Source organism: Leptonychotes weddellii, chromosome 4 (genome assembly GCF_054177405.1).
Source record: "Leptonychotes weddellii isolate Sample4059 chromosome 4, ASM5417740v2, whole genome shotgun sequence".
NCBI lineage: Eukaryota > Metazoa > Chordata > Mammalia > Carnivora > Phocidae > Leptonychotes > Leptonychotes weddellii.
Genome location: NC_138372.1, coordinates 109,929,895 through 109,940,599, shown reverse-complemented (window position 1 = coordinate 109,940,599; position 10,705 = coordinate 109,929,895). Strand labels below are relative to the sequence as shown.

The window sequence follows — 10,705 nt, the reverse complement described above, 5'->3', positions numbered from 1 at the left end:
AATAGAGTGCAAGTTAATTTCTATTAGTGACAGAATGTGCAATATCATATGTAAACAACAACAAAAAAGTACCTAATTAAAAGATTTCAGAAGGAGATTTCAATTTTCTAAATGTTGGTGCTCATACTAAATAATATGTCTCAATTGAGCTAGCTTATATCTTTGCCAAGTTTCTGTCATTTGGCAGGTTGTTCCAACATTTAAATTCAAATATTCAATGAAAAGAGCTCTGCAGAAAGGACATTTTTCTGAATGAACAGTCTTACCTGCCATCGATATATGAAACAAACTATTGCCCCACCCCAGTTATCATTGGACAGCCAGTCATTAAAAATTGATTGAGTGCTTACTATGTGCTAGGTATTGAAGTACAGTACAATCTTTATCTTAAAAAGCTGTGGTCTACAAAAAGAAATAAAAGGCATTCAAATTGGCAAAGAAGAAGTCAAACTCTCACTCTTCACAAATGACATGATACTTTATGTGGAAAACCCAAAAGACTCCTCCCCAAAATTGCTAGAACTCATACAGCAATTCAGCAACGTGGCAGGATATAAAATCAATGCATGATGCATGATAAAATCAATCAATGCACAGAGATCAGTTGCATTTCTATACACTAACAATGAAACAAAAGAAAGACAAATTAAGGAATCGATCCCATTTACAATTGCACCAAAACCCTAAGATACCTAGGAATAAATCTAACCAAAGAGGTAAAGGATCTGTACTCTAAAAACTACAGAACACTTTTGAAAGAAATTGAGAAAGACACAAGGAAATGGAAAAACATTCCATTCTCATGAATTGGAAGAATAAATATTGTTAAAATGTCTATGCTACTCAGAGCAATCTACATAGTCAATGCAATCTCTATCAAAATACCATCGAAATTTTTCAAAGAGCTGGAACAAATAATCCTAAAATTTGTGTGGAACCAGAAAAGACCCTGAATAGCCAGAGGAATGTTGAAAAAGAAAACCAAAGCTGGTGGCATCACATTGCCGGACTTCAAGCTCTATTACAAAGCTGTCATCATCAAGACAGTATGGTACTGGCACAAAAACAGACACATAGATCAATGGAACAGAATAGAGAGCCCAGAGATGGACCCTCAACTCTATGGTCAACTAATCTTCGACAAAGCAGAAAAGAGTATCCAGTGGAAAAAAGACAATCTCTCCAACAAATGGTGTTGGGAAAATTGGACGGCCACATGCAGAAGAATGAAACTAGACCATTTTCTTATACCATACAAAAAGATAAACTCAAACTGGGATGAAAGACCTAAATGTGGGATAGGAATCCATCAAAATCCTAGTGGCTAGGCACATCTCCAAAGACAAGGGAAACAAAGGCAAAAAGGAACTATTGGGACTTCATCAAGATAAAAATCTTCTGCACAACAAAGGAAACAGTCAACAAAACCAAAAGACAACTGACAGAATGGAGAAGATATTTTCAAATGACATATCAGATAAAGGGCTAGTATCCCAGATCTATAAAGAACTTATCAAACTCAAAACCCAAAAAACAAATAATCCAGTCAAGAAATGGGCAGAAGACATGTGTAGACATTTCTCCAAAGAAGACATCCAAATGGCCAACAGACACATGAAAAAATGCTCCACATTACTCGGCATCAGGGAAATACAAATCAACACCACAATGAGATACCACCTCACACCAGTCAGAATGGCTCAAATTAACAAGTCAGGAAACAACAAATATTGATGAGGATGAAGAGAAAGGGGAAACCTCTTACACTGTTGGTGGGAAGGCGAGCTGGTGTGGCCACTCTGGAAAACAATATGGAAGTCCCTCAAGAAGTTAAAAATAGAGCTACCCTATGACCCAGCAATTACACTACTAGGTATTTACCTCAAAGACACAAATGTAGTGATCCGAAGGGGCACCTGCACCCCAATATTTATAGCAGCAATGTCCACAATAGCCAAAGAAGAAAGAGCCCTGAAGTCCATTGACAGAGGAATGGGTAAAGATGTGGTATATATATAATTCATCAAAAGAATGAATTCTTACCATTTACATCTATGTGGATGGAACTGGAGGGTATCATGCTGAGTGAAATAAGTTAATCAGAGAAAGACAATTTTCATATGGTTTCACTCATATGTGGAATATAAGAAACAGTGCAGAGGATCATAGGGGAAGGGAGGGAAAACTGAATGGGAAGAAACAAGAGAGGGAGACAAACCATGAGAGACTTTAACTATAGGAAACAAACTAAAGGTCTGGAGGGGAGGTGAGTGGGGGGGAATGGGGTAACTGGGTGATGGGCATTAAGGAGGGCATGTGATGTGATGAGCACTGGGTATTATATGCAACTGATGCATCACTGAACTCTACATCCAAAACTAATGATGTACTCTATGTTGGCTAATCGAATTTAAATTTAAAAAAAAGCTGTCTTCGGCGCCTGGGTGGCTCAGTTGGTTAAGCGACTGCCTTCAGCTCAGATCATGATCCCGGAGTCCTGGGATCGAGTCCCATATTGGGCTCCCGGCTCAGCGGGGAGCCTGCTTCTCCCTCTGACCCTATCCCCTCTCATGCTGTTTCTCTCTCTCTCTCTCAAATAAATAAATAAAATCTTTAAAAAAAAAAAAAGCTGTCTTCTACTGAAGAAGCAACTAGGATTTAGTGTGATAAATGTTATCACGGGGCAATAATATGGGTCAGTCTAGCTTCTCATTCAGACTTAGTTGTTATGGAAGATTTATTGATTGTATGTTGAAATTTAGACGTAAAGATGAGTAGAACATAGTATGAACAATGCAAAGGTATTTGGGAAGATGAAGATGGAATGGAAAAAGTTAGTTAGGGACCTAAGAAGAAGATATAACAGGTTTAGAGTACAGAAGCTAAGGATTTTGATTCCAAGAGCAATGTGAAACTAGTACAGAATTCTAAGCAGAAGAACGACATGCATTATTTTGAAAATTAGAAACATCATTCTGGCTGCAGTAGAAAATAGTTAGAAAGTTGGATGCCATTGAGAAATTGTAGGTAAAAGATATTGGTGACCTCAGTAAATGTAGGTAATGGACAGGAGTGGGGTATTAAATAATTCATCAGAATTAACACGTGAATGATTGGGAGGGAAGCAAACAGTAAAAAATGATGCCCTTATTTCTGTTTTATGTAACTTGGTAATTTTAACTTCTGTTTTTATGTAAACGATAGGACAATTTACAGTTTATGATAGAAGAGGTTTTGGAAGGAAAGAAGATGAGTTCAGTTTGAAGTATGTTGCATTTTAGTTGAATATGGAAAATCCACAGAATGCCCAGTTAGTAGTTAGATAGGTGGACTTGATGTTGTAAGACCAAGGATATGTATATAGGTATGGATGTTATTCATATATGCACAAATATAGGACAGAGGTGTCAAATCCCAATTAAAGTAAGACTGAAAATGAACCATTGAATTTATTGACAAATGTCATGAATGTGCCCGACAAACATGAGCCTTTGAGAACAATCTTAATGAAGGTGAATGGGGAAGCCAAAATATCACTGGTTGACAAATAGGAAGTGAGGAAGCAAAAGCAGTGAATGGAAGCTACTCTCTTAAGTAGCTGCTAAGTGGAGGGCAGATACCACTGAACAATGTTCACGTAAAAAAAATTTTCCAGGGGTGCCTGGGTGTCAGTCGATTACGCGTCTGCCTTCAGCTCAGGTCATGATCCCGGGGTCCTGGGATTGAGTTCCACCCTGGGCTCCTTACTCAGAGAGGAGTCTGTTTCTCCTTCTCCCTCTGTCCTTCCCCCAACTTGTGCTCTCTCTCTTTCTCTCTCTCTCAAAAAAAAAAAAAAAAAAAAAAAACCTTCTGTATGTTGCTTGAAAGAGCTGCATTTTTCGTATATGTAAAGCAAAATTCTACCAACTATGTATTATTGTCAAACTAGAATTAAACCACCAAACATAGGTCTGAGATTTATTAGGCTTTGTACATTTTGTTTTCCTTCCCTTATTAGGAAAATCGGGTTGTTTACAATCACTGCAAATACTATTTGGCTTTTATTTTCATGTGTAATGTCAAGATTGGGTATAAGAGTCAGAGACAGAAAAAAAGAAGAGAAACCCAAGCATATTTCTCTTGGGTTTGGATCAGCTGAGGTTCTCCCTGAAGGTTGGAAGTAAGCTTATTAAAATGAAAGTGCCTGCTCTCTTTTAATTATTATCTCAAAATGTCAGATCACTGGCTTGAAGGCCTGACTAGCTGAGCATTAGCCCTTGAAACAGTCAAAAGGCACAGCGTAAGAAAGTGAGTTCAAGTGTGATGAAATCTCCCTGTTCCATTGGATTCTAGTGATCAGAGCCATGGTAGGTTAGGGCAGCTGTCCACGAGAAAGGTCAGGAGAATTGGGGTGCCAGTGTATTTCTACAGAGCCCACTATTAGCTTAGTGTGCAGAGATATTGCATACTAAATTTACACAGCGCAAGGTTTCTGATCATAGGTCTTTATTCTTTGTTAGTGAAACAATGGGCTGAATTTTGCATCCAGTGTTGACCTGATGCTGTAAATCTGTAAGTTGATAAGCTAAGAAATTTGTCAAATCTATGATAATTATTTTTCAGTGTACAGTGATTCTAATTCATTGGTCACCTTGTTGAGTGGGCCATACCAAGCTATGACAGCTATGTACTGATAAGATAATTAGGTAAAAATTCTTTGATCATTTGAGTTCAAATAAGGGAAGTGATCTAAAATATTTTAAAAACTATTTTCAATATAATTAGTTGAACTAGCATCTAAATCATATGTTATTAGGCTTTTTATTTAGTAAACTCATCTAGTACACATCATTAAAGTGGCATTTACTGTCTCTATTTAGCTAGCAATTTTTTTCCCAAGTAATATGGGATGAAGCCATAGTATAGGAGTTAAGAGCTTGGGATCTAGAGTCAGACAAGCCAGGTTAGAATTTCAGTTCTACTATTACTAGCTGGGTAATTTTGAGTCAACTATTGCTTTCCTCTGTGTCTCAGCATCCTCATCTATAAAAAGATGATAGAAATGGTACTTCTTGCCTTGAGATATGAGGACTAAAAGATAACTCAAACCATCTATAATAAGCATTCAGTAAGTTTTCCTGGGTCTGACTTTGATATTTACCGCATGCTCTGATCCCCAACAGTTCATGAATAAGTTACCTGGCATATCTCACAGGTTGACCTGGGGGAGCAAGCAAAATGGCCATAGCCTCTGAAAGAAGGAGCCGGGCAGCTTAGCCCTGGGAAGGCCCACAGGAGGACCCAGTCTGCCTCTTCCTTCAGCCTCTGCCCACTCTCCCCAGCTGTGCATCCAGATGTGGCTCCTCTGCAGTGATGGGGCTCACACTGGTGCAGGCTGGACTGCTTGTTGCCATATATACTCCTCTTGCTGAAGCTGCTGGGCCAAGCAGCTCCGAGATGCTAAAGCCCAATGTGCCTTGTGGCTGCTCCCACTTTTTGCTTCAGGCCAACCTACCCAGGGAAGGACTTAGGTGCAAGTCAGAGTCACAAAGGCAGCTGTCTCCATCCACACTGTGCAGCTTTCCTATACCACTTGCTCCTCTTGTAGAAGGTCCTGGTCGTGACCATTAGGTACAAGTGACTGTCATGCTTAGTCATAGTACTAAAATGCTTGTTTTAAAAAAAGACACTAAGTTCACTTTTCTTGGCAGCTGCCATTAGCCCCCAAAGACCATGGTAAGTCCTAGCTGTGTCGATGGGCTCCGGGAACTGCTCTGCAATCGGGCTGTCTGTTATGAGGCTGGTGTTGCTGGAGTACTTGCAGGTGAAGATCTTCTCTACCAGCTGGTTACAACTCAATTTCCCAGCCTCAGAAGTCTGGGGATCAACAAGCCGGCCATAGTGTAGAGCTATGCCTAGCAGGGCAAAGATCCTGTACTCAAATGTATACTCAAAATCTGAGACACCTGTGAATTGCACAGTGACATCCAGACCTGTGGCCAGTTTAGGCAGCATCGTCATTGCATCATGCACAGTGTGCTGGAAATGAAGCTGAAGTCCCTCCGATTTCTGGGGATTGATGGACAGGAGGCAGTCTCCAAGATGGGCCATGAGCTTATCTAACATCTAGCTAAATAGAGACAGTAAATGCCACTTTAATGATGTGTACTAGACGAGTTTACTAAATAAAAAGCCTAATAACATATGATTTAGATGCTAGTTCAACTAATTATATTGAAAATAGTTTTTAAAATATTTTAGATCACTTCCCTTATTTGAACTCAAATGATGTGTGTGTGTGTATATATACGTACATACTGTACACACACATGCATGTGTATATATATGCATATATGACATAGATATGGCATCTTTATATAAAATTATTACTTTGGGTTTTATTGGCTCTTACAGTGTGCTCAAAGTGCTCCTTTAAAGTAATGTTTTCAATGCTTTTTTTGATAATTGTCTAAAAAATGTTTAAATGCTGTTAGTTCACATAACTTATTTTGATTTCTAGCCTCATCATCTTTCACATTACCTTTAAAGTATAGTAAAATGAAAATATTTAACATTTGAGAGAGAGAATATAGAGAACATTTCATCTTCTGTTATAGAACCTAAAATACATGTGTGTGCATATATGTGTATACACAGACACATGTACATACAGACATATACACATGGATGTATATACATATAGAATACATATTTACACATATATGTATATATTTATGCATACATATGTATGCATGTATATGTGTGTATAAACACATTAACATTATAGGCATATTTTATGCTATATAAAATACATGTGTGTGTTTTTCCTTATATTTTAACAATGGAAATATATAAATTTTAAGATAATAAAATATAAAGAGACAAAATGACTTACTTAAAAGGTACTTATTATCTCGGACAATAATTTTCCCTTCTTCTAACAACTAACAGTAAAAGACTTCAAATCCATCTTGAGATGTCACATAGTTATATATGTGATTAACATATACTGGGTTTCTCATGAAAGAAAAACAACAGAATCTCTACATCATCTAATACTAACTTCATAATGGGCTCAATTGAAGGAGATGTGAGAATTGGCAGTTCTGAATTTCATTGATATGAAGTTTGATTACTCTTCTAAGCCCCATATAGTTACATTTTACTATCAAACAATTTTGATAGGAATGGTGGAAATGACTGTACTTATAAAAATATTGTCCAAAATTTATAATCAATTTCAACAAAAATTGTTTCCAAATGTACATGAGACCATCATCAACAGAATTTCAGTAGAGATAAAATACTTCCTCTGTGTGTGTGTGTGTGTGTGTGCGTTTTAATCCATTAGAAGATTTAGTCTGGTCTGCCTGACATAAGGGTGATAGGTTTCTATCTCTCAGTCTAATTAACACCTTTAATCTTTTTTAATGGTTAGGCCTTCTCTCTTTGGTTTTGAGGCATGCTAGAGATAAAAGCATGGGAGGATGGAGGTTAATCCTTCCTGTAGTTTATTTCTTAATTTCTGCCACAGGGATTTCCTTTCTATTGTGGCTATTTATTCAGGAACCCTGATGATATACTTTGAGTAAGAGACAACAGATAGTTGGTTTAGAACTATCATTGAATATTACTTAGATATCAAATTACAGGGGCTGTAATTCATAGCTATTAAATGAACACAACTCCAAATTCTTCTATGTCTTTTTATTATTATGCCTAAGAAATGAACCACATTAGTGTTTTTAGAATTGATATTGAAACCAGATAGCACCATACCTTGAATTATTCTAGCAAAATGGTAACAACGGTGGCAAACAACCCCAGATTTAGTGAATCAAGGGTGTTATAGATGAATACTAGTGTATTGATGATGGCTTCCTTTTTCTCACTAAAATGGAGAATATTGAATTTCCTGGTGTTGATAATAGAAATATGTTAATTAAAATTTGGCAATCAATAAATTATAGAGATTTGATTTTTCATTTTAAAATTAGGATTTTTTATGGTTAATATGTCTTACATGAGGTAAGATGTTTTGACCATTTGCCCCAGAAGCCTTAACATTTTTTTTAAATAATTTATTTATTTATTTGAGAAAGGGAGAGACAGCACAAGCAGGTGGAGGGTCTGAGGGAGAGGGAGAAACACATTTCCCGCTGAGCAGGGAGCTGGACTTGGTCCCAAGACCCTGGGACCATGACCTGAGCTGAAGGCCACCGCTTAACTGACTGAGCCACCCAGGTGCCCCGCCCTAACATATTTGTAAGACAAATTTTTTTTTTCAGAATTTTTTGAAAATATACTGAGATTTTATTTGTAAAAATGTTCTGTTTTTCAAAATTCTCCATTTGGAATTTTAAGCAAACTTAAATTTTTAAGTATTTTGAAATTAATAAAACCTCTTCAATAGACTTGTATGACTTGAGATTTCAGCTCAAATATTATATATTTGATATATGTATATTTATATATCTTCAACCAATTTTGCTTTAATTGAACCAATATGCCATCTCTTCAGAATTGTAACTGAGGAAGAGCTTTTCAAAATGGACTTGTTTTCTTTAAAAAAAAAATGAATTAAAATATTCTCAATTTGACAAGAGTTATTAAAGTAAACGTTCCTGCATTTTACATACACATGCTCACACACACACACACACATTCTAAAGATCTCTAAATAATTTTAGGTAGAAAAACTCAGGAGTCAAGGATGCTAATTAAATATTTTAAAATGGGACAAATTCCCTGGAGAAAGTACAATTATAGGTAACTTATAAATTAAAGCACTTTCAGAATTCTCTATTATGAGCTTTTTAGAATGTTTGGTAAAATATATGTGGGGAACACACTTGCAAAGAAAAATATAATAATCAGCTCTACCTTTACTTCCTGCTATGGGCACTGCTTTTATTCTGCATATATAACTACGTAAGGTAAAATATATTGGTCTAAAAGAGATTTATTTCCTTTCTGAAATATTCTCTTTAGTGATTTGTGAAGGGAAAAAAAGAATAATGAATAATATAACAGCAGTCTAATGAATTTGAATATTACCTGCTTTGTGTCTTCATAAACCTAACTTCCCTGGTACAAATAGATGATTATTATTTATTCTAACTTTTTTTACATTTTATTTTTGGACTATGCAACTTTCATGTGCTTATTGAGGAAAATCTAAGTACAAAACACATTTTTTTCTGTCCTGCCTCCTCTCCTCCCATTCCATTTACTAGCTACTTGTTCTTGACCAGAATAATAATTGACCTAGAATAACTGTTGAATTCCACATCTTTAACTGAAAAATGAAGATAATGTCTGCTTTAGAGAGAGAGAGAGAGAGAGTGTGTGTGTGTGTGTGTGTGTGTGTGTGAAAACCAAATATGTTTACAAAGTTCCTAACACACAGACTGCACTCAACAAATATTAAGGATGCCTTCTCCTTTGAGAGAGCTCCCATCTTGTAAGCAGCTTCCCATTACACAACTGAGTGGTGGTAGTTAAATGCATGTAAGATGTCATCTTTTGCAAAGCCAGAAAATCATGATTCAAATAAGTATTACCTCTCCCAGGGAAGCTTGTCTTTGTTCTCTTTTTTTTCCTTTCCTTCATTCTCTTTAAGTGTCTGAACCAAACACTTTGCTATCTTTCCAGCTTCTTTTCCTTTTCTTTTACAGTCATTGGCTTATAGCAACTACACCCAGTTCATCTGCAATAGAAATCAGAAACCACAGCACATGTTAAGTCTGTACAGAGATTAGACAGTGCAGTTGGAAGTGTTGGAGTGATGTGGGCCACCCACTAGAATGAAACCCTGTGCTCCACCCCTTAGCTCTACCCCTCACTGTCCTGTCAGGAGCCTGAAGACCTGGCCTGGCCCCTGGCCTTGTTTCCCTTTGGATATCTGCTCCCAGGCCATCTTCATGGGCCAGAGTGGTCACACACATTCAGAAAAGTCCCACTGTTGGGGTTTAATGCTTTGCTCTCTGGTCTTGAAATCCTTAAGAATTTTATCTGTAAATTTACATCTTGTGAGTGAAGTGATCTAGGACAGTGGAGCATGTGGCCAGGACTTGGAGCCTGGCTCACACGCTGTCCTCCTCCTCAGGATGTGTTCTCAGGCAAGCTCCCAACTCCCTGTCCTCTGCTCCCTCATGCCCTGGGCCCTCCTCCCATCCCTGCCCCATGACTGCTGATGCCCTCTGCCTGGGGTGGCCACCCATGTGAGACACTCATTTCTCCATCCCCCTTTGACCTCTGTGGGGCCTGGGCAAGGACCTGGAGCGGGTTGGAGTCAGGGGCACATGCCCAGTGGTGTTTCAGGGCAGGGAATGGCAGCAGTACCCCTGTTCCGGTAGGCAACTCAGTCGTATTGATCCTGTCACCCATCCAATGGGGTCCAGGAGTACAGGGTGTTCAGGTACAGGAGCTCCAATCTCTAGGGAGGGATGCTGGCAGGTCCACTGTGTGTTGGGCATCAGTGGTGGGAAGGGGAGGTTGACTTCCCTATACGCCCAGGTCTGTGGGTCTACCAGGTGGCTTTACGTAGGCGTCCTGGCTGTGGTAGCCGGCAGACCCTTGCAAGTGGGGTCCCTGGGCTCCTGCAAGGGTCTGCACTTTCTGGGTAAGTATTTCCATGGTGAGTGAGGGTATCATTAAATAGTAAATAAATGCAACATGACAGGTCAATAAAGAAACCGCAGAGAAAGGAACAAGTTTTATATTT

The 10,705-nt window shown here is 38.1% G+C and overlaps 1 pseudogene; it reads right to left on the bottom strand.

The window, feature by feature from the left end:
• Positions 1-5,163: 5,163 nt before the first annotated feature.
• LOC102731261 (ubiquitin carboxyl-terminal hydrolase MINDY-1 pseudogene) lies at positions 5,164-6,093 on the bottom strand (annotated as a pseudogene).
• Between the last annotated feature and the right edge of the window lie 4,612 nt (positions 6,094-10,705).